At 41.0% G+C, this 26,365-nt stretch overlaps 1 protein-coding gene across 1 annotated transcript in view; it reads left to right on the top strand.

Annotated features, from left to right (window-relative positions):
* The first annotated feature begins 7,685 nt into the window (after positions 1–7,685).
* Positions 7,686–26,365, top strand: part of hs3st1l1 (heparan sulfate (glucosamine) 3-O-sulfotransferase 1-like1) — a 35,347-nt gene continuing 16,667 nt past the window's right edge. Inside the window, exon 1 of the mRNA XM_039782995.1 lies at positions 7,686–8,010. The gene's annotated coding sequence lies outside the window, so the exon portion shown is untranslated. The remainder of the gene's footprint in view (positions 8,011–26,365) is intronic.

The raw sequence follows: 26,365 nt of genomic DNA, 5'->3' as shown, positions 1-26,365 counted from the left end.
GGTGGTTCCTAGCTGACAAGAGTTGTTCTCTTCATACTTAGCAAGTCGCAGTGAGCAATCACAATGAATGACCTGGAGTGTTGGCTTTCCCTCTCGCAGATAATCAGAATAAGAACCTAAGCCGAGAGTCAGACTCTCACATAAAGTCACAATGGAGCTGTGAGTCAGTTGAAAACGTTCATGCCCTTTTTTGAAGAAAAAAATTGACTGAACATGGTGCACATTTTAGAGGTAGTGCAATCGCATCAAAAGGTGTTCACATGCACATTCACTCAAAGCAGCCCAGATTAACCCATTATTTATTTATTTTTAATTTAATTATTTTCTAGTTACTGTCTATACTTATTTGTATTTATTTATGTCCTTATACTGCTGCAACAACCCAATTTCCCCACAATAAAGGCTTATTTTATCTTAATGTAATAGTCGTCACCATAGGCATAATTTACAGTGGGGATAGGGGGGTTACAGCCCCCCAAATAAGCAAAACTGGCCGGTACAAATCTAATAAAAACTAATAATAATTTAATTTACATAAATAAAGACATTTGCACCATAACTTCATGCAGAAAATGCACAAATTGTTGCAGAAACATTTACGAGAATGCAGGAAATGAAGCGTTTGATATGCTCAAAATTCCAATTTTACTCAAAAGCGGAGATCTCAACCCACAACGTTCCACTTCCAGGATTTGCTCCGGGGTCGACGGAAATTCCACCGGGTTTCACTCAGTTAGGCCGGATATCTGTTACCTTCCACTTTCTTTGTGTTGTAATTTTAAACTCCGGTGGATTTGTGAGGACTATGGTTAACTGCTCCTCAGATCTCTGCAGGGTAAATCCAGACAGCTAGCCAGACTATCTGAGTTTTCTGTTGAATGACTTAATGAACTTTTGAACGTACACGTTCCACCAAAACAAGTACCTTCCCAAGGCTATTTTGCCGACACATCATTGCTCCGTATGGCGCTTAGCAAGATGATTGTGATTGGTTTAAAGAAATGCCAATAAACCAGAGCATGTTTTTCTCCCATCCCGGAATGTTGTGTAGACTAGCCAGGCCCGCCAATGTTAAACCCAAAGTTACGCCCTTGGTTTTCACTCGTGTTTACAAACCCACTGCAAATTTTCACCCAACTCCGAAGTTCCTTTTAGCTTTATTGAGTGATTTGTCTTTAAGCTCGTTGTTTTCCTTCCAACAACTCCATTCTCATCAATGTTGTTTTTTAGCCTTATCAGGCAGGTACGAATGAAAAACAACACGCACAAAAATGAAGCTAATCCCACTGTGTACACTATAGTTGCCAAGCACCAAACAACAAAATGACAAAGAAGAAGACAAATATAAGGGGAACAAAATGGAGCATTTAGATCAGTCCGATATTTTACACCAAACTTCAAATGACCTGGGCCCGTATTTATCAAGCCTCTGAGAATGACTCACAAGAGCATGGCTAAGAATTGATTTAAGGCTAAAAAAGATCTTGGCTCAAACTGGATTTTGGATGACGACATAAGGATGGACCAATCACTGAATAAATGTCCTTATTTAAGAATATTCTCAGATAAATTCACATTGAATGGTGAAATTCCTAAGAGGAGTTTACATAAAGAATTTATGTGGGTGCTGTTAAATGACCTGCTTATATATGGCCTAGATTTTATGATATTTTATGCCTGCTCTGTCCAAACGATACCGTTTGATTAACTGCTCGTCGTCTATCATTTCAAAAATATTCTTCTCCTCAAAGATTTGCGCACGTCTCTGTCTCCTCAGCACCATCACAAGCCCCTACCGGCAACTCCTAACCACTTGAGAGACCTCTGGAGCTGTCGTAAAATAACTGGGAGAGTAAGAGTTATTCTTAGCTTTAAGAAATTTGATAACTTGCTTTCATACTTAAAGCTTTAGTGCGTAACTTTTTTATATTAATAAACGTCCGTTACATTCAAGCCATTGCCAAATGAGTTGCTACAAAGCTAATTAAGACTATCAGCTCCACACAACTCTTTGTATTTCTCAGTATGGCTATGTTCAGAAGATTGTGTCGTCCGGTGACTTTCCTGCGTAGGAACTCGAGTGAAGATAATTACCTCTTCTGAAGAGTCCATCATGTTTTTTTAATCCTCCGAGGCTTGTATCATATGGACACGCCAACAGTTTTGTTGTCATTACTTAGAATTAATCATGGGGGCTATAGCCTTACATTTGAAAGTAGGAGTACATTTCATGAATTCTCAGCACTAAAAAGGCACTTTGAGAAGCTTGTCTTGGCCCTTGTCTTGTTGATCAGGTTAATAGTTGGAGCCTTGAACATTCCCACTTTCCCAGATTGTGGAAATAGAAAGATAACCATGCTGACAGTTATTGACATTGAATTTAATGGAAAATATCAGACTAGCCCATTGTTAACCAAGAGCCTCCTCTGATTTCCAAGTGTTTAAATAAACATGAAGCAGTTGCCACAGGTTTGGCAAGACACCAAGTGCCAAAAGCAATAACATTTCATTGTTTTGACTCCTATTTCTCATATTCCTGCTAAACTATCTGTTGGAGGGAATGTAAAAGATGTTTTAAATTTTTAAAAACACTGAACAGGAAATATGGGAAATAGAATTATGATGCATTACTGAACAAATCACCATCTTTGTCGCTGAGCCAAATATGAATCTCAAGCATCCTTACATGTTTTAGTTACATTTTAATAATTCAAATGTAAACACTCTTCTGCAAGAATGTTGCTCTAATTCCTGCAGTAAAAGATATACAGTAGATGCATCCCACTATATTACACTCTTTTAGAGAAACCATTGTTATATTTTCTGGATTCTGTAGTTCAGCAGCTCAGTCCCTGTTGGACTTTTCTTCAAAGCTGCTCATCCTTGAGTCACTTCAACCTGAACGTGTTGTTGTAGTCAACCGGAATGTGTTGTGGTATTGACAGTTAAAGGTCCCATATTATGTTAATTTTCAGGTTCATATTTGTATTTTGGGTTTACATGCTTTAAGGTAAAAATAATTAGTATTAACTCATACTGTCTGTCTGAATATACCTGTATTCACCACTTTTGGTGCTTGGCTCTTTAAGCCCTCTTTTGGAAAAAGCCCAGCTCTGATTGGTCCGGTCCGAATTCCTGGTCTTCTGTATCTACGCTCTCGGCTCTATGGCTCTCTGTGCACCATCAGTGCAACCGGGGAATGACTGTAACGGCACTGTAGTGCCACTTTCTACCTAAATTTGGTATAGATGTGACATCACAACAGTACAGAAGTTTTTACGGCTGGATTCACAACACATTCTCACTCCCAACTTGTCAACAAACTGACGCTTTTTCAGGACCCCTTGCCGTCACTTTTTAATGCTCTGGGTACCCCTTTGGTGTAATTTTTTACCGCTCTGGGTGTCACTTTTGTGTCATATTTCAATATGCAGGGTAAATCCATTTAGTTAGGGTTTGGAAAAGACCGTGGATGGGGTTAAAAGATGTACGTTTAAGTGCCACACGGGACAAAAACGGGACACAAACCCCGGTCTCCTGGGTGAAAATCCTGTCTTGTTTGACCCAACCAGCACCCAACCTACCTCCTTATGCGGATGTTTGGTCTTTAATACTACTCCCTACCCTTCCTGCCCGTTGCGTCCCATACAGACTGAAAAGTCGTCCATGTTCTCCCCACTTTCCAAGTTGTTGTTATTATGACAAAGGTAACTCAGAAGAAAAAGCCGATCAGTTGTAAGATGGCCGAGCGCCACCTACTCTACCGGAGGTAGAGTTACCCGGTTATTCACTTTAATGGGGTAAGACTATACCCTGGTTAAGGCTGTACATGTAAACCCACTGAGGGCCACTGACCAACCGTCAGTATGTTGACAAGATGGGAGTGAGAACGGCTTGCGTTTAATACACTGTTTCTGAATACATACACTGTGCATTTTTCCGTCGACTGAGTGTTTTGATACGTTCACAGTAAATATAGCATTAACCTGCTTTATATATATATATATATATATATATATATATATATATATATATAAAAAGACAATTTTTACCATATGGGACCTTTAAGGGACAATAACATGGAAAAGTACCACATTGATCCAAAATTGCCCCTCAGTCATGATGCATATGTTCCATAGCTCTTTGGTTGGGATCATCCACAAAGAGAACAGTTTCCCTCAGCTATCAAGACATCAGATCTGCTCTTAGTGGGTCTTGATAGAACGATATCAGTACAGGCTGATGCAACTCACCAGAGAATTATGAAACTGCGCTCCGCTTCATCTGCTCAATGAAATTTTCATCAGCGTAAGTCTTTTCCAGGCCAGGACATGTCTGAACAGCACCGGTGCAGCTCTCTGGTTGCACACTGAGTCGCGGAAGCAGATTACACAATATTCAGCAGTGACAAACAGAACACTCAAATTACATGAAAATACTGTTTGTATTAGAGCTACTGGCAGGCAATAAATGCATGTAAGGGTCAGTATCACAAATAGTCCATCTGCAAATCATCAACAAAGCAAAAACAAGCAGGGTAAAATACCTGTGAAATAAATAATAAATCCCTTTTCAATAAATAATAGCTTGCACTGCAGATTTAATGTTAGATTTACCCCTGAAACGTTAACAATATTAAGGATATGATTTAAAAATATTGCCTTGAGTCAGCATGAAAAGTTCATTTTGAGCTGGAGACCTTGTGACTCTAGGTGTCTTGCCGACTGCGGGCTGTAGGTTATCACTGCTGCTCAGAGAACAGGCGCCTGATAAATTATCAAATACATCTCGACGCTGCAAAGTGCAGCCTATTCCAGCAACTATTCCATCTCTTACACCCCAGTAGTCCCCAAAGTAGGGTCAGGACCCCTTGGGGGTCCTAGATATTCCCTTTTTCCAACATCTTTTATCGAGCACAGCATTATATTTTATTAAGAATGGCAGACATTTTACTTTCCACTCTCCAAACTGTTAACCCATAACTTGAAAGGGCTCTTTCGTGCTCATTTAAGCTATTCGGATTCCCATGTCAGCTGCACTGGCGGTGACTAGACTGCGACTTCTTTAATTTCCCCATTTCCAGACATTGAGATCTAAATCCAGCTGCCGTCTTTTGTCGTACAAACACCATGCATTTTTAAGCAATCAAATACGATCTCTGTCTTTCTCCCTCTCTCTAAAGGTGGACTGGGCTGTTGAAATATAAATGCGCCCTTCACTTGCCCTCCCCTTGGCTCTCCTTTTAGGAATCAGGCTACAACAGTAAGGATTCTGAGACTCTCCTGTAGGAAGTAGTCAGCGTAGTCAATGGGGATGTTAGACACACACACACTTCCATTATGGATGGGGATTTTGGATTCGCATGTCGCTCCCAGGCATATCTGACCCTTTCTTTGTAAAACAGCTTTGTCTTTTACAGACATTATGTCCCACCTGTGAGGTGATGAGTCTGTTTTTAGACTTACAGACGCAAGGAGATGTTAACAGAGGGAGAAAGAATCACTAAAGTTTGGTAGTATGTTAATTAGTACGGGTTAAACTTAGAGACAGACTGCTTTGAACCAAGACAGAAAAGTTTCCTATTCATTGGGAGCAGAAAGAAATCAATATTTTCTGAGACCAGCATAACTTGGAGATATCTGTAACGGGCAGAGAATAACACCTACCCACAGCCTTATAATGTACTGTACCTACTTCTACAACAGCATACACAGTCCTATGCAAATGCATATCTGCACACTGAGTAAAGACTGGAGGCACAGTAAAGGAAAAGCTTGAATAAGTGAGTGTCGGAATACAGCGGTAATAATGGCAGATGCTTCAAGGTGTGGGGGATTTTTCTGGCACTTGTCCCCTGAGAGAGAAGTGTCAGTGCAAATCAATACAAAGATATTATCAACCATCACCCTTATTCTTTGACAACACATTCTCATGAACGGGTTTGTATAATATCGTACAAAAACGTATGCACAGAAATTTTTATGATATCCTACGAAATGACGGCGACAGCCGGCCCGTCACGTGATGACTGGTCACATGATGACTGGTCACATGACAGTTAAGTTTAGCGGTCTGTATAGTTAAGTCTAGTCAAGAAAAGGTGACGGTGAGCCAGGTACAGCCGTTGCAGTTGAGTTTAGCCGACAAAAAGTGATGGTCATGCAGCAACAACAGTTAAGTTAAGGCATCAAAACGAATAGTTAAAGGTGCTCTATGCGATGTTGGGTGACGGCACGTCTTGTTGACGTTCAAAGTATTTTCAAACAAAATGAGGCTAGCTCCTCCTCATCCCGTCCCCTCTCCCTCGATTCCGTGCTTCCGCGCACTAACCCCCCCCAACCCCCACCCCCAAATCCTTCTTATCGGTTATTGGTTGGAACGCTGGAAGACTGTTTGTTATGTTTGGTGGTGCAGGTTGGCCAGTTTGTTTTTGTTGGCGTTAGTGGAGCCTGGGCTGTCTACAGAGACCGCGGTCTTTTACAGTGTGTTCAGAGGACAGGCAGCTTGTGGATAGTGAGGAGATGTTTGCTGTATGTGACAAAAAAAAAGCTGAGATGAAAATGCTTAGAGCACATTTAAGATAAGAAAAAAGATCGTAGTTTGGGTTAAAACACCAGTCCCCTTAAAGGCAGGGTTGGTAACATTTTGTGTTACATTGTAATGTAAATTTCTCAAGCCCAGGCTCGAGATGGGTAAAATAAATGCATGTGTAAAATCACTTCAATTCCCCTTTATTTTTTTCTCATGCCTCTATATTATTTCCACAAGCACTTATAGTGGAGTGCTGCTTAGTGGTGATGCTATGATGGCCTTGGCATGTTCTTTCTGCTGACACTGTGTCTGTGTTTTTAATGTCTGGTTGTCTCCATGGTATCAATATACAGTCATAGCACACATTATAGGATAAGATATATGGAGTTTAATATCATTGTGCATTTCATATAGACTTGTTATTTATTATAGACATGCATTCAAAATCAACTGGATACACCACAGCCCAAATAAAGCTGTAATAATAAATAGTTCTCACTAGGACGATATGAGGAAAATATGCGATATGTGGTAACGTTGTTACAGATATTATAGTGTACTCAGTTCTGTTACTCTCAGTATTCCGCTGAATACAACATATATTGCTTGTTGAATTAAAACCAAAGGAAATCATTTCCAACATTCTTTTATTGAACATATTAAACATTGAATTGAATATAAAAGGCAGCACTAAAAACAGAATGGCAGTTACATTTTAAAATCCAGTTTTTGGTTTTCTTTCGCTATACAAAATATCTAGTAATTTTCCTTCAACATATGACGGACATATCTCGGTATGTTTGCGTTATGCGTGACCTTTTATGATATGTTGTAAAAAAAAACGATATACGGCGTTGTATAGCCCTAGTTCTCACCTGGCCACATACGGTATACAGTGTATCTGCATAGGCAGAACAATACTAGGCTACACTAACACAATGTGAGAGTGACAGCGTACGTAGTCTCTCCCCGCTGAGAGTAGATGATTAGATAGGGATCATTGTGTTAAAGTGTGAACTGCAGCTCTGTACGGCTGGTGATTGCAGAGTATCAGCGAGGAGAGCACCTTTCCCTGATCATCCGAAGGCAGAGCAGACGGCTCCTCCCCGCTACCCCCAGCCCCCCACCCCCACCCGTCTCTGCTACGCAAAGCAGCGGCTTGTTGGGCACAACTGTGCCCGGCGCGTTTCTAGGCACAGGCTTGTCTGCGTGAGCTGGGAGACGGGAACCGAGTTATCCGCTTTGAATAAACAAGGACTCCCGTTCCCCTCCTGGCGTCTGCCTTTATGTGAATCCGTGATGAGAGTGGCCGAGAGGAGAGACGGACGCTTTTCTTGCTTCTCTTCTATGTGGACCGGCAGTGCGCCAAAGTGCGCTCCGTGGTTCAGCATCATCACCATCACCATCACCATCCTCCGCTCCTGAGATCAGCCCAAACCCAAGAGGCGCGCTGAGATCCTGGCCGAAACCCCGTGCGAGGTAACCAGATTTTCTCGACACATTTCCTCTACTTTTGTCTGTGTGAAGCACTCCGCTCACTGAACGAAACGGCGGCTCAGACGCATGCTTTTTGCGCTTTTTAACGCTTGAAATCTCCCTTGCAGCGTCTGACAAAACGATGTTTTATGCTTTTTTGAAATTCACGGGCGATTAATTTATCAATTATTATGATAGAATAAATCCAGAATCGCCTCGCAGCAAGCCGAGTCTCGGACATTTTGAAACATGATCATTCATTCATGTGACATGAGTTGCCCTGTCTTTTCCCTGCAGATCCCATTTAAATCCTCTGTAATAGAGTATTGATCTGACTAATTAAAATGCTACATCCCATAAATTTGCTTTATAAGCTCCGGTAGGAGCAATCTCTTCACTAAAAAACCCTCTTGGGTTATGTCATATTACATCAACTTCACATTTACACTTTTAATGCGTTAAAAGTTTGGGCTAGAAATGTATTAAGTTAGTGTGTTTCAATGAGATTCAAATAACAGAATGCTCACACAGACGCAAGTTCTACTTTTAGGACTGAAGACTGGTGGATGAAAAACTAAAAAGGTGTCATACTGTGTACTTGACGTTAATAAGTAGCCTATGCGCTCAATTTTAAGGGCAGACACATGCAGCTATAGTGGTTATTGTCACTTTCCTGTTCTTGGCTGTTCAAGGCAGCCTTGATGTGTTCCCATCAGCATCACATCTCCTATGTCTCCTGTCTGCTGAAATTCCAGCAGGGACATACTCACGTCACAGGATGCAAATTACCACAGGCTGTGCAATTCACCTTTAATTATGAGCGTGTGGGTGTTGGCTTATGTGAGCTGGTGCTTCTAGCTGCAGCATTTCTCAAAGGCATAAAACAGTGTTTGCAAATGCATTAATCCCCCCCCCCCTCCCAAAAAAAATAAATAAATATCAAATGCCTCCAAAAGATAAGAGAAAGCTAATATTCAGTGTTAAACCGACTCCACACACACACACACACACACACACACACATACACATTAACACACACACACACACACACACATACACACATACACACACTGGATGGTCACTGAACTCCTCCGGCTTCGTGTTGGTTTACATGTCAACCGGCAACAGTGAGCAGCTGTGCGCACACGTTCTAAAGTTTTATGCCGTTGTGTATCCTTAGCGCCATGCAAAGCTGTACACAGGTTAAACACAGTCTTGCAATTGTAACTTGTTACTTCCTATGCATCGCACACTGAAATGACTAAACTTTTTCACTTATGACTAAGCCAAAAGAAAAACACCAGACACTAAGGCTGTTCTAAGGCACAGTTTAAATTGCAGTACCACAGATGTACATGTTACCAGTGTGTTACTGTTAATGATGGAAAAAAAATCAAGTAAAGTAAAAGTAATCCCCTCTTGGGGAAATTCAATGTTTTCACTTTTTTATTTATTACACATACACAGGGAATCACATACATGCATTGGTGAGATGCCACAGTGATGGGGCTGCCACATAGTTGACGCTCCAGGCAGTTGGGGGAGGGGGGTGTTCAATGTCTTGCTCAAGGGCACCTCAGCAGTGCCCAGGAGGTGAGCTGGCACCTCCCCAGCTACCAGTCCACACTCCCTAATTAGGCATGTGCAGGTATGAGATTCTGACGGTATGATAATCTTCAGCAAAAAAACACACGGTATTGCGGTATGGCAATTACAGCTTTAAAATGTATTATTTGGACTTGATGTCTGGATAAAAAACGACTTTCTTTCCGTAGAACACAATTTATTTTATTTTTAAACATACTGCACACTGGCAGGGAGAGGGATTTGTAAACTGCACTTTCTGTCCTTGACGACTCCGCAGGAACGGTATGACGGAAAATGTTAGTGGTTTTGAAACCGTGACTTTTTCAAACTGGCCCATCCTATCCGGCACATGATCAGAGCAGGGACTTGAACCGGACACCCTCCAGTGTCCAAGCTTTCTTCAATGTCCAGTACCAGGCTGGAGGATGATCTGAGTTTCACTCCCTCAGTTGTCTGTAGAGCAATTGTCACTGACCTGAGTCACTGTTAACCGGCCAGGTTAACATTGTGTGGTTGGTCAAAACGCACACACACACACACTTGAGGGTGGCAGTTCTGTGCACCGGAATCTGTCTGTGGCGCAGGTACGATAATATCACCATTGAATATAATTGCGATTTTAAATATATTGCGATATTCTGTGATATGTTGCAATTTATTACCGCAAAAAATTATTTTCCCAACTTTCTCGTGCACGCTGACAATCACCCCTGCTGACCTCAACAGAAAAAAACAACTCAACTGCGCCATCTTGTGGAATGAAAAAAGCAATTGATTGTATTACTCTACTACCAAAAATTGTCAAGTGCAATTTATATAATAAAAGACTGATACTTGGCATACGTGTATTAATAGTAAAGTATTGCCACAGAAAATATTGCGATATTATGCTGTATCGATTTCTTACCCCCCATCACTAAAACACAGGGTGCGTCAGGTGTGTGCACATTAGGAAACTAATAGGATTTTATAGTGTGTGTATGTGCGTGTGTGTGTGTGTGTGTGTGTGTGTGTGTGTTTCAGGGTTGTACCTAACCTCCCAAACCCGGTTCCCCCCACCCTCAACCCATATCTGACTGAAGATTTTGCCGCCGGGTGTTTGACTGGAATAAGTTCTCTGATGAAATTCAAATGAAACATGCTGTTTCTCAGCAGCAGCCACAGCAGCAGCCTCATCCTATTTTTTAAAAGCAGTTTTTAATTGGTGGTTATCTAAAATAGTTCCATTCTTTCACAGTCTTCAGTCATAAGCAGCACTTAGCAACCGTGCTTCTGAAAGTGAGGTCTGGGGCTGTTAATGTCGTCATAATTAGGATACTATATGGGTCTAGGCTGTATGTCCGCGACTGTAAAGACACACACTAGCTTTTTATTTAAATCAGCGCTCTCCAGACTTTAGGCCATACCGTAAATTTACTGAAGTAAATCCCCTTTTTTTAATTCATTTTGGATACACACAATATCAAACATTGAAAATGAAAGATCTGTGCTGAATATATGAATTCATGTAAGCAGACGTGTATAAAGTACTAGAGACCCATACTTGAGTAAAAGTACAAGTGCTCTATCAAAAAAGTGACATGAGTAGAAGTAGAAGTGCTCTTTAAGCACCACACTTTAGTGGAAGTATTAAAGTATTCAACATTTTTTGTACTTAAGTATTGCAAGTAGTTTGTTTTAAATTAGTACTAAATAAGTACTGAAAGTAAAAGTACAAGTATTGTGTTATTTAGTTATTAAAGAAAGCAGTCAAAAGTTTGAACATCATATTGTTTATATTATGTCAAATGTTTAGCCAAGGCTGTAGCCAAAGGAATTAACAAATATTAAATATATTATATTAAAAATAACAAATATTAACAAATACTGAAATAAAATGTACAATTATCACACTGTGCACAGCACAGTAACGATTAAAGCCCCAAAAATGTATCACACACTAGCTAGTAACATGTGGGATGTACAGGAAATTTAGCAAGCTAGCAAAATCCAGATAAACTAGATCAGCTTCACATCACAGGGTCAAACATCCAGATAAACTAGATCAGCTTCACATCACAGGGTCAAACATCCAGATAAACTAGATCAGCTTCACATCACAGGGTCAAACATCCAGATAAACTAGAGCAGCTTCACTCACAGGGTCAAACATCCAGATAAACTAGATCAGCTTCACTCACAGGGTCAAACATCCAGATAAACTAGATCAGCTTTACATCACAGGGTCAAACATCCAGATAAACTAGATCAGCTTCACATCACAGGGTCAAACATCCAGATAAACTAGATCAGCTTCACATCACAGGGTCAAACATCCAGATAAACTAGATCAGCTTCACTCACAGGGTCAAACATCCAGATAAACTAGATCAGCTTCACTCACAGGGTCAAACATCCAGATAAACTAGATCAGCTTTACATCACAGGGTCAAACGGTTAACATTCAGTACTCATTGCAGACTGAAACAACTCAGGAATAGATTACTCTGCTGCAACAATAGCTAAATAGAAAGAGTACAAACTTACATCGTCTCTGATTTCTGAACAGGCGACCGTAAATTCCATAATTAGCGTACATAACTAACGTAGCCATAACTAAACACACTGTAACCTCCACAGTCTCCGTAGCGTGCAGAATTCACAACAGTAATGAGTAACGATGGAGCACATAAAAAATTTATCAGAGTAAAAGTATAAAACTCATCGAAAATATGTACTCAAGTAAAAGTGGAAGTAGGAGAAAAAAATAATACTCCAGTAGAGTACAGATACAGCCTTTTACTACTTAAGTAGAGTAGTGAAGTCGTTCTACTTCGTTACTATACATCTCTGCATGTAAGCACAAATCTTAGTCAAAGTGCGGATGCTGAAAACAGTAAAATATAATACATGTAGCACAATGAATGCAAAAATATATATAACTAAGGCAATTCCTGTAGTGAGAGATTAAATTGGTCAGAAAAGTGGCATATAGGCTGACAATAGACTCTTTTAAGAGGATGGAGGAATAAAGGGGTGCCGTCAATCCAAGAATTGGCTTGTGACATGGCTAGGGTGGCGGCGTTTGAAAAAATGTCATTTAAACAGTTTGCCAGATTGAATGTGTACACTAGCGAAGGCTCACTATGGCAGAGGGGTGTGCGCCCTCGTTATTTTCCTCCCCGGCTAATGACCCGGACTGTTTCTCTGAAGTTAAACTGGGACAGATATTGCGTTTGCTTTTGCTTGTCCTGGAAGCAACCGTGTAAGTAATGGTGGAGTTAGATAGAAGGCAGCGGGCTGGCTGGTCGGTGGGATTTATGAGTATGGTTGTAAAGACGATGGTGGTCAAGGGAGGTGTTATGATATCTAAGGCCACGTCCACACGTACGATCGTGTAACGATCTCCCCCCGCCCGTCTTCCCTGGCATCGTTCCAAGACGGATCCATTTGTAAATGACTCAACACGCTACTTCATATGCCAGGCCTATAGGCGGCGCTGTTTCTGCTACAGAAATTCACCAAAAACAGAGAACAAGAGGCGGAGAACAAGAGGCGGAGCAGGCTTGCACGCTTTATATAAACAGACAGTAGAAGAAGAAACCAAACACAAGCTATATGCTACCTTCGATGCTACAGTGCTGTGGCTTTGTCACTGCCCGATCCGTACAGATGTGAGTTGCGCATGCTTAGATTTAAACGGTTTACTGCATAACGTGTCTTACTGAAATTTGTGAAATCCATAAAATAATAAACTTTTCTGTTTACATACAATAACAGAAGATGGAAATCATTTCAAAAATGTTTTAGCTATCTATGATTGTTTGATTGCTAACGTTAGCTCAAAACGCCATTCAAGTGACAGCCTTTGTTGGGTTTGATTGCTAACTTGTAGCCAGCAGCAGCAGTCATTTCAAAAACGTTTTAGCTATGATTGTTTGATTGCTAACGCCAGCTCATAGACTGTGTGTTAGCTCAAAAAGCCGTTAGCATCTTGGAGGCTACTTGTCGCAAAGTTACGCATGCGCAACTCACATCTGCACTCGTCGCAAAGTGACAAATCTGCGCTCGACTCACTCACATCGGCAGTGACAGGGGTTGTGGGCATTAGGACCATAGACAGTATATAATGGATCAACAGACCCCGTTGCTCTGGACGGAGACCAGTGAAGGCTATTAGAAGCACTTTTCCGGTGATGGCCAGCTTTACTGCGCAGCCTCCAACTGAGAGAATGTGACGTGAGCAACGTGTCTGAAAGTTGGAAGTCTTCTGGTAGCTGCGCCAAGAGAAATCTCAATCATTCCCAATCTTACAGAGACAGAGAGTGTAGGTATATGTAAGGAGATAACATAGGCACAGGCTAATTATTGCTAACGAAAATGCTAGTTAACATTAGTAATTAATCCTAAACAGCTCATATAAGCCAAACTGCCTGCAAGCTTATCCTGTACTATACGGTAATTCCTCTACTATGTGACACAATCGTTAGCCTATTTTTACAAAAGCGTCTGCTACGGAGCCATAACGTGAGGTACAAGGTAATGGAGCCTTTTATACATTGTCGGGTTTCTTTAGAAATAAACAATGGACAAATAGAGTCTTTAAACGCTTCAGATGTAAAGTTATTTGCAGTCAAGTGACGTAAAAAAATGGCGGTCAGCGGAATGCTAACAGGAGGTGATGGCCAGGTAGCAACAAAATGGCGCCATAGATGGCTCGAGTTCTGAAGCGAAGCTTACCCCCTTGATTAGGACCCATTCCCTTAAAGGTACTTACTCTAAGTGATGTCACGCGTTTTTTTTAGGCTACAACATTTTTTGTCACATACAGCAAACCTCTCCTATAACGTCACCCAATATCGCTTAGAGCACCTTTAACACATCCACGATTAGGACGGATGCCTGTTTATGTAGGTGGTGTTGTTGTCATGAGACGTCGTCGCGGGGTAAGAGATCGGAGGCTAGAAGTCGAGGGGTGTGGCGATGACATCATCGATACACAAGTATGCAAGTCGAATTTTTTCACCCTGGGACCAGGTTTCAAAAAAGTGTGTCTTCGGGCTGTGCGTTTACAGGATTCGTTTGGTCGATCGGCCAAATCGATGCAAAACGTGCGTTTGCACCAAAAAGTGTTTCCGTGTGGATGGCCCCTAAATCCCCAAAGAAAACTCAAGATGTCGTAGTGATTTATGACGGGACAAATATGCAGGGTCAGTGGACGTTACGCCGTAATGTCAGGAGAGTTTCATGTGGGGAGGATAGAGAGAGGAGGTCAGGGGAGAAACTGTTTCCATTTCCTGTCATTATGGTTTGTTTGATGGAGTTTGATGGTCAAAGAGGAGAATGACAATTCTTGATATTTGATGAGGGTTTTTTTATTAAAGGATGAAAAGTATTAGCTGAGGCATACAAGGGTGTTTGTTAGAAATGCCTTTTTTTTTTTTTTTTTTTCAGTTAAATTTACTTTTGCGCTTTTTGTGGTTGGTGGGTTGATTCTCCCTTAGGGGATAAGAGCTCTTACGCAAAAAAACAACAACCTGTTTTCAGCTGTAAAATGCGCTCTCATGTTTTAAATTTAAAGTTAGCTAAAGAAAATGTTAATAAATTATACAAATATAACTTCCATCCACACAACGTTCACTACACTTTCAAACGAGGCCACGCCCATTTAGGAGACAGGAAGTGTGTACCGTTTCATACCCTTGGCGCAACGTGTAGTGTGCTATATTTAGGTATAGAGTATCCTTAGTTTCACTTTGGGAGTGGAATACAAAGTGAACAGCATGATGAGTCTTCCCTAATGTTGAATGTGACGTAATACGTCACTAATGATACATCTCCAATGATATTTGCACTCTTCCAACTTTGTATTGCAACTGCTGCACAGACATTTCCCTCAGGATAGACCAAGTTTGATCATATTTCATATGTGCGGTTCTTAAAAAGGGGAAAACTGGCATGTATCAACATTAGACCCCTAGAGCCCTAAAGCTCAGACACTTTTTCTACAATTATGCCCCGAAGAAAAAGGTTTTAACCTCCTTCGAAAACAAGGTAAATGTGCACAATAGCTGCAGTATTATTATAGTTAAAAATTTCCGGACACAAAAAGTGAGGAGAATTCAACTTTCAGCTTCAACTTTAGTAAATGTTCTCCTGTCAGAAACTAGCAGGACTGCTGACTATGGTGCAGTGTGAAGGAGTGGCTTTGTCTTGTAACCATGGCAACTGGGTTCACCCAGGTTTGACCAGGTGTGATTATTTCCTGGGCACGTCGTTAAATCAAAGTTGTCAGCTGTCATTTGCGTGATGATAGACTTTGATCCGAGCTAATGATGTCTCTGTTTATCTCCGAGGAAACAGGACTTCTTCATTATGCCTTTAGCCCCGAGCAGACTGTGTGTGTGATTTCAAAACCTTCGGCTGGCTTCTTGATTTTGGATATTTACACGCCGCTATGATTAGGTTAACCGAGTACAATCACTCACTCAGCATTGTGATGGTAATGTCATACAGAGGCTGATTTCTATGTGTGCCCTGCAGAGTTGGCTGGATCTCCTGTCTGCCTCCCCTGTGGACTGATTACTGATCAGACTACCATTTCATAGCAGCCTTGTGGGGGGAAATTGGAGGATTAGCAACAACTTCATGCTTATTCCCCTACGTATCTTCCAGGCTTCCAAATCCTGTGGAAGCCATTGTTATTTTAAGGAGCTTGGCAATTGAGCATGGAAGCAAGCTCTAATTCTCCCAAGTCTTCGGAGATGTGGAGCGGCAGAAAGCTAGCGTTTTGGAGCTACCTCCCCTGCTGTTCATGCTTTTTCATAATGTGAAAGTGTGCAACTGAGTGAAGGCCGTGAAGCCGACTGCCAGGACCTCTTCACACCCATCCTTGGTTCATACATAATAGATAAGTCACTATAACTTACAGTACAGTAGGGGGATAACTAGGCTAATGCCCAGATTTGCATATTTGTGCCGAATTCCATAATTCATGAGTGTGCAGCAGGCAGCGATCCATGGAGCAAAGAGCCACCTTGGTCCATATGCTGTTTGCCGTATCTCAGGGGCAGAAAGCCACGATGTGCAGCAACAGCACAGTATTAAAAAGCAGCATCAAAGCTTTCAATTACAAACATTGGGAGCTGCGTCTTCATCATCAAAAGCCCCAGAGTCTGAACTCAGCCTTTGGGAAAGCCGTATTAACCGCATGCAGAATCTGACGACAGAAACAGGCTTTTCGCTGTTTAATTTACCGCCTTTCTCAACTAACAAGTACGGGTTAGAAGTGGGTCTAAGTTCACGATACGATTTCCATTTTTTTTCTCTTCAGGAGTTTTTTTGAAAGAATGAGCTGCAGACAGATGACTGAAAAAAATATTCCTTTATTTATATAAACTGTGTCAAACAACAGATGTGGCCTCTTATCAAAAGCGCAACTGAAATTGTATTATATCTTAAATAAAACAAATAATATAAAAGATTGATAATTAGATTTGTGAAAGCAAAAGTAGAATACACCCTAGGTCGTTTTCAAATTGCATCGCGATTCTTTTGTTTTTATCTCAAACCGGTTATTATCTTTACACATTTATATAGATTTTTAACCGATTCACGATGCATCGTTACATCCCTTTAATGTACTTTATTTAGTTCTGCAGTCAAAGGCACAGCGTAAGAGTGGGTGAAAGAGGATACAGCAGAGGGCGGTGACACCCTCTAGTGAACACATTTCACGTGCCACTTTTTCATCAAGTGGCTCAAGAAAGCCTGATGCAGCCATCATGGCCAAGTGTTAGAAGTACATTCATCATTCCACTTGATAACAAGCTAAGTTATTTATTCATTACTTTTGTTCTCTGCCTGCCTCATATGAGCAGGCACACGTCAGCCACATCCCTATTATTGCTGATTGTGTGTCATACATTTATATATATATATTTTTTTTAGATCACACCCATAGCTTGTCATATTTGTCAGATTAATGGTATCTGTCGCTTCGGAGAGATCACGACCCCGTCATGTGGAGTGGGATTTGTTTTGATTCAGATGCCTCTGCTCTGCCATATGTATCAATTTATTTTGTGTGGGTGCGTGTGTGCTTTTTTTTGTGTGTGTGTGTGTGTGAGGCTGAGGAAGGGAAAGTAACAGATATGGATATGAGATTTCCACTGGTTTCTGTTTGTGAAATATGTTCCTCGTCTGTCTGGTACCCTGAGAGCACAATATTTAAGAAACATTTTAATGAAATGATTTGACTGGAACAAGGCCTTTTGCCATTCACGTGGAGGTTTTAAGATAATCAGGGATGAAGAGGAGCTTCGTTTTAAGGCAGCTTTTTGAATGTTTAACATATTGAAAGGTGTCAGATCAACTGCTCGATCCTTATCAGTGCTTGTCCCCTGATTTATACATCAAAACAAAGCATTTAATATTACACATGAGTGTAGTGCAACTATATATATATATATAATAATTCTCAACAACAACCGACCAGCAAACATGACATCATTTTTATGAATTTATTTTTAAGATATTATACTATTTGTTTAGCTGAAGGTGTTTCAATCAGCCTTATAATAATAATAATAATAATAATAAAATAATAATAATAATAATAATAATAATAATAATAATGTATTACTTATTTATATAGTGCCTTTCAAGAAACCCAAGAAAACTTTACAGAATTACAGTGGCGCTACTGAAGGAGGTTGTAGGCTGTGGTGAATAAATGGTGTTTCAGGATTTTTTTTTTTTTATGTCCAGGGATGTAGCATTTCGGATATCTGCAGGGGGGGGAGGGTGTTCCAGAGGGATGGGGCTGCAACACTAAAGGCTCTGTCTCCAAAGGTAAAGAGTCTGGTGTGGGGAATGGAGAGCAGGCCAGCGTCTGAGGACTACAGGTTTCGGGGTGGGGTGTATGGATGGAGGAGGTCGGAGAGGTACTGTGGGGCCAGGGGCATGGAAGGATTTGTAGGTGAGAAGGAGGATTTTATATTTGATGTGGGACTTAATTGGGAGCCAGTGAAGGTGGATGAGGGTTGGGGTGATGGGTCCTCACCCACACCCACACCAAGACCTGGCAGCAGAGTTTTGGACATACTGGAGCATGTCTAGCGTTTTGCTGGGGACCCCAGACAGGATTGTTATAGACCCATGTGGCTGTGTGTGTGTGTGTGTGTGTGTGTGTGTGTGTGTGTGTGTGTGTGTGTGTGTGTGTGTGTGTGTGCGCGCGCTTAAGCACTATTTTGAAAGCAGGGACCGGTTTTTCAAAACACTACACACAATTAGCACAACCACACACCCAATCAGCAGAACACCTCAGACCCTTTGCAAAATGAAAAACTCTTGCAAAAACTATACACTAATTTATAAAATCCATACTTAATTCTGTTTGAACCAGTTACACACTGCTGTTGCTAACCTAAAACACTTTTAGCAATTCTACTTCTCAGTGATTAGAGTACTGTAAATGAATACACAGAGAAAGTGCAAATATACAATAAGTTCACCAAACACTACACAAGACCAATGCTGCAGACTGAGGAACATATCATTAATTTCTCTCCATATACCCAAAATCAGTCAACATGGAGAATCCCAACAAAACAGGTCCTAGTTTTCATACAGCTACTACAGTAATGTGCATAACGCTGTTAGCTCAGCAAACAACAGACAAACGTAAAATACTGGGTAACGCTTTACTTGAAGGTATCTACATAAGAGTGACATGACACTGTCATGACACATGAACCCCAACCCTAACCCTTACCTGATAACCCTAACTTGTCATGACAAAAACCCAATGACACTATGACTTGTTTATAATGTTTATGACAGTGTTATGTCACTCTTGTGTAGATACCTTCAAGTAAAGTGTAACCAAATACTGTATCCCGTACAGGTTACAATTATAGAAAAAACAAACAAACAAACAAAAAAGATCTGGTCATCAGAATCAGAAAGATCAGAAAATACTCGACATTATCACTTCTCCTAGCTGGATCTGGCCAGAGGATTTCGTCAACATCACAGTCGACATATCCTCATTGGCAAGACAACGTGGGAAGAACCGTGTTGAATGTCCAATCCATCCTTGCTCAGCTGCAAGTCAACCTGTTCACAGACGTCCTCCATGGCCCGAATGAGGGTTAGCTCTTCCTCTACCTCCTTCTCCTCCTCTGTGGATTCCCCCTTTCACCCTCCCTCTTCTTCTGACTCCTTCCATTTTGGTTGAAGGCAGGTGAACTTACCCGCTGCATTTTTATAGTGCTTAAACCTGAATGGTGGGTCTACAATTAAGCAATCTTAACTATTGCTGATGGCAGTGTTTCACAGGTTGGCTCATAGGTGTGGTAATCTGACAGTCAGTGCTTTGGAATTGCAAGAAAGTGACATCATAATATACGTCTGTGTCTAATGAATACAAGTGTGTTTAGTGTGTTGTAAATCACAGTGTGTATTTTTTTGCAAAAAGTGTGAGGCCAACATTGTGCTTATAGTGGTGCACATCTGGGCCAATGTTTTGCTCCTTGAGTGCAAGGTTTTGAAAATGGTGTTATACTTTGGATTTCAGTGTGTGAGCAATCGTCAAAAACTGTAACCGTCAGACAGCCGTGTGCTGTTTCTGGGTTTCCTAGGCTTCCCTGGGTAAAATCCAATTGGTTCTTGAAACAACTGCCACTTTGTTTACTTTTATACACGCCACTGTATTTCTTTTTTTTTAAGATGTCCAGTTATCAATGCCAGTCACACAAAAGTGTCCCAATAGCTCCATGAGAGATAGATGGTGCCATACATGTTTCTGGAAGATGACAGCTTTTTTTTGTAAGCACATGAAGCCCTTAACAGCCAGTGTACTTTATTTGCCCTTTATGTACCTTTAAAGTAGCCTGGCTCCGCCCTCCTACGTACTTATGCTCAATTTTCATTTCCCTTCAGTACTACGTCTGGGTTTGCGGTATAGTCTTGGCTTTTCTCCAGCCAAATTTTTGGCGGTCCAATCAGCGAACAGAGGGAGCAGCTGAGAAGGATGACGTTGAGGCCGTGCGCTAGAGTTGTAGAAAGATTCGAGCAAAGCCATTCGGTCCGTTGTGGCAACGCTGTTAAAGCCCGAGCAAGAATAATATTTGCGTTGTGTGAGTTTGTGGCCCTCCTCGGGGTTCGAGAAAAGTTAGATTTTCCAGCTCGCTCTGTTAGTGGTGAAGGAGTGGCTAAGGCAAACGCTAGCGATGCTAAGCCGACGTCACGACCAAACGTTAGCGATTGGTTATGGCCAATAGATCCAATAGTTTTAAACTTCAACAGAGTAACCGCCTTCAAGGAAGTTAACACTTGTCAATGGAGAGTGGCCAGACTCTCTATACAAATGAAATGTACCAGAGTCTGGTAGGACCAGGCTACCTTTAAAGCCCCTATAACATTGAATACATTGTTAAGAATTTAACACAATATTCCACATCTAGACTCCAGATGTGTCTCCATCACATGGAAACACACAGTTTTATGTCTTGTGCATTGGTTTAAACACACTTCCCTAAGACTTACTTGCAATGTCTTACACACCATGCTTGAAGAAGAATAATAATCTAAAATGTCAAAATTCCAGCAACTCTTAGCATTAAGAACAATTTTATCGTGGGACCAACAAGCTTTGGCCTGGGGCCTTTGTCAGGGTTACTGGAGTTTCAACCCCCTCAAAAATTCACCCTGCCATATTTGGTATCTTTGGAAACTTTGGGATCTCCACAAGAATCTAAAATAAAGTTCTGTGGCTTCACAGCACGAGTTTGTACTTTGACTGGGATTGAAGAAGTTAAATCTGTAAACATACTGTAGACTGCTGTTGTACTGGTTGATTAGAGAACTTTTTTGCAAAGGAACACAAACTTGTTTGACCAAGTTTTTCATTCAGTCATTTGGAAAAGAACTTTTAGTTACTAATTCAGTTTTACTCCACGAGGCAGCTGAAGCCATTTCCCTCCTTTGTCTGCTCCCCCCGTTCTTTACACATCAGTGGTAGTAATCTTACAGGAGCAGATGAATACTCATGAGAACAAAATGTCAAGCATTGGTCGGTCCTGCGGGCTCGCGCTCTCGCGCCACCACCCGAAGCAACATTTGACATTTGTTCCAAAGGCAAAGATCTGGGTTTGTCTTAATATGAAATTAGAGACATTGATTTAGGTTTATTGTGGGAAGGTCACACACCTAACAAAGGCAGCGTAGACAGTCTGTGCTTTGATTTCCGAGTTACAGAGGAGATGGAAATAACGTCCTCACAGTGTCCGTCAGATCAAAACATTTAGCCCTCGTCAAGTTTTTAACACAAATAAGCCCTAGTTTCTTGTTTTACAAATATATGTTCTGTTAACAGTAAGTAGCCTAAGTAACACAGGACTCTCTCACACACACACACACACACACACATAAACACACACGGGAAAGTGATAGGCACAGATTAGTCTGCAGAGAAAGCTATCTTACCGGTGTTAATGATGACTCAGTCATGCTTACTGTCAAAGGGTTTAGCAGCCATCTCTTGAGGCTGTGCAGGGAGCTGTCCGTGGTGCTGAATGAGACTGGTGAGCACTATGTTGTGGCGCTTACCCACTACTAGTTCTACAGCTCAGCTCAGCTCAGCTCTGCTCGGCCCCATCCTCCTTTTTCCATTGCAGATTTAGTACCACCTCATGCGTGAGGCGGTCATAGCGACGCAGCAGGAAACTGTCATGACCTAACGCGTCGAAGGTGTGTTGTTTTTGATTCCGGCATGTGGCTGTTTGCCACAGACAGAAGACAAATTTTCTTTCAAAAGAAGCTGGAGGCAGCAAAAAAAAAAACACCGCTGGCTAAACTATTTAAAAATGGCGGGTTTGTTCAGGACACCCCCGTCTGTCGCTAGCAATGATGACGCAGTTATTAGTGACGATTCTCTCCAACCAGTCAGTAGTCTGCAGGTTTTCACGTCACCTTTTGGTATCGCCTCAGCTCGCTTGGAACCTCGAGGTGATACTAAAAAAAGTACCTGTTGGTACCAGGGACTATTTTTCATAATGGAAAACCAAAACAGGCGAGTAGAGTCAAGGTGAGTCGAGCAGGTACCATTAAACACCATTAGTCTCGCATTGCCAGACCTTCCTCCACAGCGCGGCGGAGGAGGGTCTGGCGAGTCCACACAGCATTCTGGGATGGGAGAAAAACGTGCTCTGGTTTATTGCCATTTCTTTAAACCAATCACAATTGCCTGAATGCCAGACAAAGCAAGGTGCCTCTGCAAAATAGCCTCGGAAAGGAACTTGTTTTTTTGTGTACGTAGGGAGGCAAGCTCTGGATTTAAAATGGCTGTAGAGTGTGTGATGAGAATTTTACTAAAAAACAAGATAAACATTATTTGATTCTCGGTTCTAGCTCAGAGCATGTGTCCCGAATCGACCGGAGTTTAGAATGCCAACACAAAGAAAGCAGAAGGTGAGGGACATCCGGCCGAAAATGAGGGACATCTGGCGGAACCGGAACTATCCGTAAATGAAACGTTGTCGATATAGACTAGCACCATGGTAGCGAAGATGGCCCTGTTGTTTTAACCTAAATCCCAATATAAAAATTTAGAAATAACTGGTTAATGTATTTTTTTTGGCTTGCTTTTACCATATGTGACAGTCCGGCCATATAACGATACAATCACTGATCTGTTAAAGAAACCCCAATTTGGAGCTCCTTCCGATAGCGGACAAATTCAGATTATAGCTTCCTTTTGATTCCTCCAAAGTTTTTCAAAGTCGTTTATATTTTCCATTTCAATTGATAGCAGTTTTGTTTACTCACTCTAATCTTGTAATTATATCATTCCCCCCCACACCCCCACACACACAAATCTACAGTATGTGTGTATCAGCTGTTCAGCATCTTTAGCACTGAGTGTTTTTTTTTGACCAGTTAATAATTATGATAGTTAATTTAAAAAGATAATTATGAGCCGCAATAAATTGGGTGTAGGAGGATAATGATGACTATTTTCATATTTTCTTTTAGTTTTCTATCATCTAGGCAACATTAAAATAACATTATCTCCTAATTGGAATTAAAGCGAATGACTTGAGTAAATAATACACAGACTGAAATGATTTTTATTTTTTGTTAAAGCTAAAAGGTTTTTCTCCCTGTTGACCAGCATGTTGAAGTAAAAGAGGATGATTAATTTGCAATATGCATTTAGTTCAAATCTGTGCTCCAGTATTCACGTACTTACTAGTCTTCATTTTAGGGTCAGGTAAATATTTCATGCACACATGTTCAGTTGATGTGTGTGTATGCATATTCCATTATTGGAAATACTTTTTTCTCCTGTAATGGGGCTTTGTGCCATATTTGCTCATATTTGAGTATCGCACAGGGAGTAGTTTGCTTTATATTTCATAAGATCTTTTTGTCGGTTCAAAGAGTGAGTGTGTGATAAAAACTTAACAGGATAACTCGGGGAGAGCTTAGCCCAATAACATTCAAACAGATGTTTTTGCCACTCACCTTCACAATGAGTTTTCATCCCACGGCTGCTTCTTTACATCATCCCCCCTTAATAAACTGCAGCAGGATTACAAGGTGTGGGCTGTGATCTGCTCCAGAGGTCTGGAGCACAGTGGGGATTAGGTATGGCATTTGATGTCAGCTTCCAAGGTTTCAAAGAATAATACACCATCCTCATTTCATCACTATATGTAAAAGTACAGAGAAGGTGGTTTTGGCTACTGTCCTCGGGTCTTCTGGTTTATAGCTTTGAAGGGAAGTTGACGAGTAGGATTAAAAAGGTTTTATATAAAAAGTCATATTCTCATGTATTTAGAGCCGAATCAATTAGTCAATGAATCGATTAATAGGCAGAAAAATAATCAGCAACAATTGTGTTAGATTATTAGTTGCAGCTTCTGAATTGTGAATATTTTCTGGCTTTCATAGTGTTATACCGTAAAAAAATTGGGCTTTAGGCAATTGCAGACCATCCTGACCCAGAAAACAACAGTATCGGCCGATTGTGCATGCAGTTTGTAATGACACATATTTACGTTTTTTGTTAGGCAGCGACCTATAGTGGCCATAGTAATTATTGAGAGAAGTAACGTTAGGTTGTTATAGAAAAGTGGGCGACTGAACGTAGCTCCCCTGTCAGCTGCTTTGGTGATGTTTAAATAACGTTAGAAGTTTGGCGGAAATATTTCTTTCTTCGCAGCAATGTACTGGTATTACGGTATATAAAAAATTCACATAATTTCAGAAATTAATACTGGTATACGGTAAAAACCGCTACACTGACCAGCACCAAGTCAAACCCTGATGTTTTACTAACCCTAACTAAGTATTTTTGTTGCCTAAGCATAACAAGTTTTAAACTGCGCGCCTTGCGTTAAACGGTCACATGATTAAAATGTCCACCGTTGTCGCTTGTTTAAAACGGCCAACGTGCGGCAGGAAATATAACGGTCTTAATGTCGCTTTGGGAGCCACTGACAATCGACCTATTCTGTCTTTTAGCTATGAGGATGTGTTGGCTATTGTGATGGGTATTCTTCACTTTTTTCTGACATTTTATAGAATGAACAATAAATAAATAATCATCAGTGTAATCAAATATGAATGCGTTTTAAGTCTAGCACTTTGAACTACCAAAGAAAGCTTCCCATCAATTCAAATGTAAGTGTAATATTATGTACTATATACTATGTAGAAATGTGCATACAGTCTACTCCACCAGCCCCAGTTCCTGTTCCCCAGGTTCAGTGCGCAGATGACATAAGTTGGGTGTGTATTGCTCAGTTGTTATTCCTACTTTGCTCTCTAAAGCACTGCTACTCTGTGAGGTCGGTGCGACTTTTTTTATTCCCTGAAATGGGTGAAGTCACAAGAGAGGTTCTTTGAACTGTATTCTGCACAGAGAGGTTTGAGCAGCGGCATGTGTGCATCTGTAATTTCCAGAGCAACAGATGCAGTTTCATTCCGCCTGTAATTTAATGCAAGGAGTACACCACATGTGAAAACTCATTGCCCAGCAAATGAAACCATTACCTCCCCAGTTGGAGTTAAATACGGAGAAATTACTCATTTAATGTCTGATTACTCTCTAATACAGCAATCTAAACAATAGCAACCACTCATTCCCACAAGTAAAGTCTGCTTCATAGCAAGATATGGGCGGCAATTTGCTTGTCAGGGTCACAGTGAAGTTTTATTAAAAGATGCACGCCAAGTAAGCAAAATAATTCATCGGTTCAGATTCATTATGACATGGCTCTATAGTCTGAAGATTCGTCTTCATTATCCAGCCAAGCACCAGGCAGATAACGCTGCCTCATTTGCTTTCCGAGCCTTAATTTTCCCCGAACGATAATGCGGCTTCTCTTTTGTGCGGCTGTGGTAAAGACACGCAAGCCATTTTCAATATGCACGCAGGATTACAAAGGTTAATCATCAATTTAAAGCTAATCTTTGTTAAATACCAATAGAAGCATGGTGTGTGCTCGAGACAGATATAATCAGGCAAACCCCAAAACAACCCTCTTTCCAAATGAAGTGAAAGATGGTTAATCTAGGCTTTACAGCAGGGGTTGATTAGCGGAGAAGGGGAGGATGGCATCACACTTCTCCACTAATGTTCCATTGTTCCACTGTTTGCTAAATTAAGCTGTCAAATTCTTTTGGGCTAACTTCAAAAAACTGTCCCACCCCTTGTCGTGCTTTTACTGTGAGGAGAATTAGGTTGAGAGGGTCACGCGCATTTTTCTCGCCAAGGTAAAGT

The sequence above is a fragment of the Perca fluviatilis genome, chromosome 19 (assembly GCF_010015445.1).
Source record: "Perca fluviatilis chromosome 19, GENO_Pfluv_1.0, whole genome shotgun sequence".
NCBI lineage: Eukaryota > Metazoa > Chordata > Actinopteri > Perciformes > Percidae > Perca > Perca fluviatilis.
Note: the sequence above shows the minus strand (reverse complement) of the source record. Positions and strands in the feature narration are given on the sequence as shown.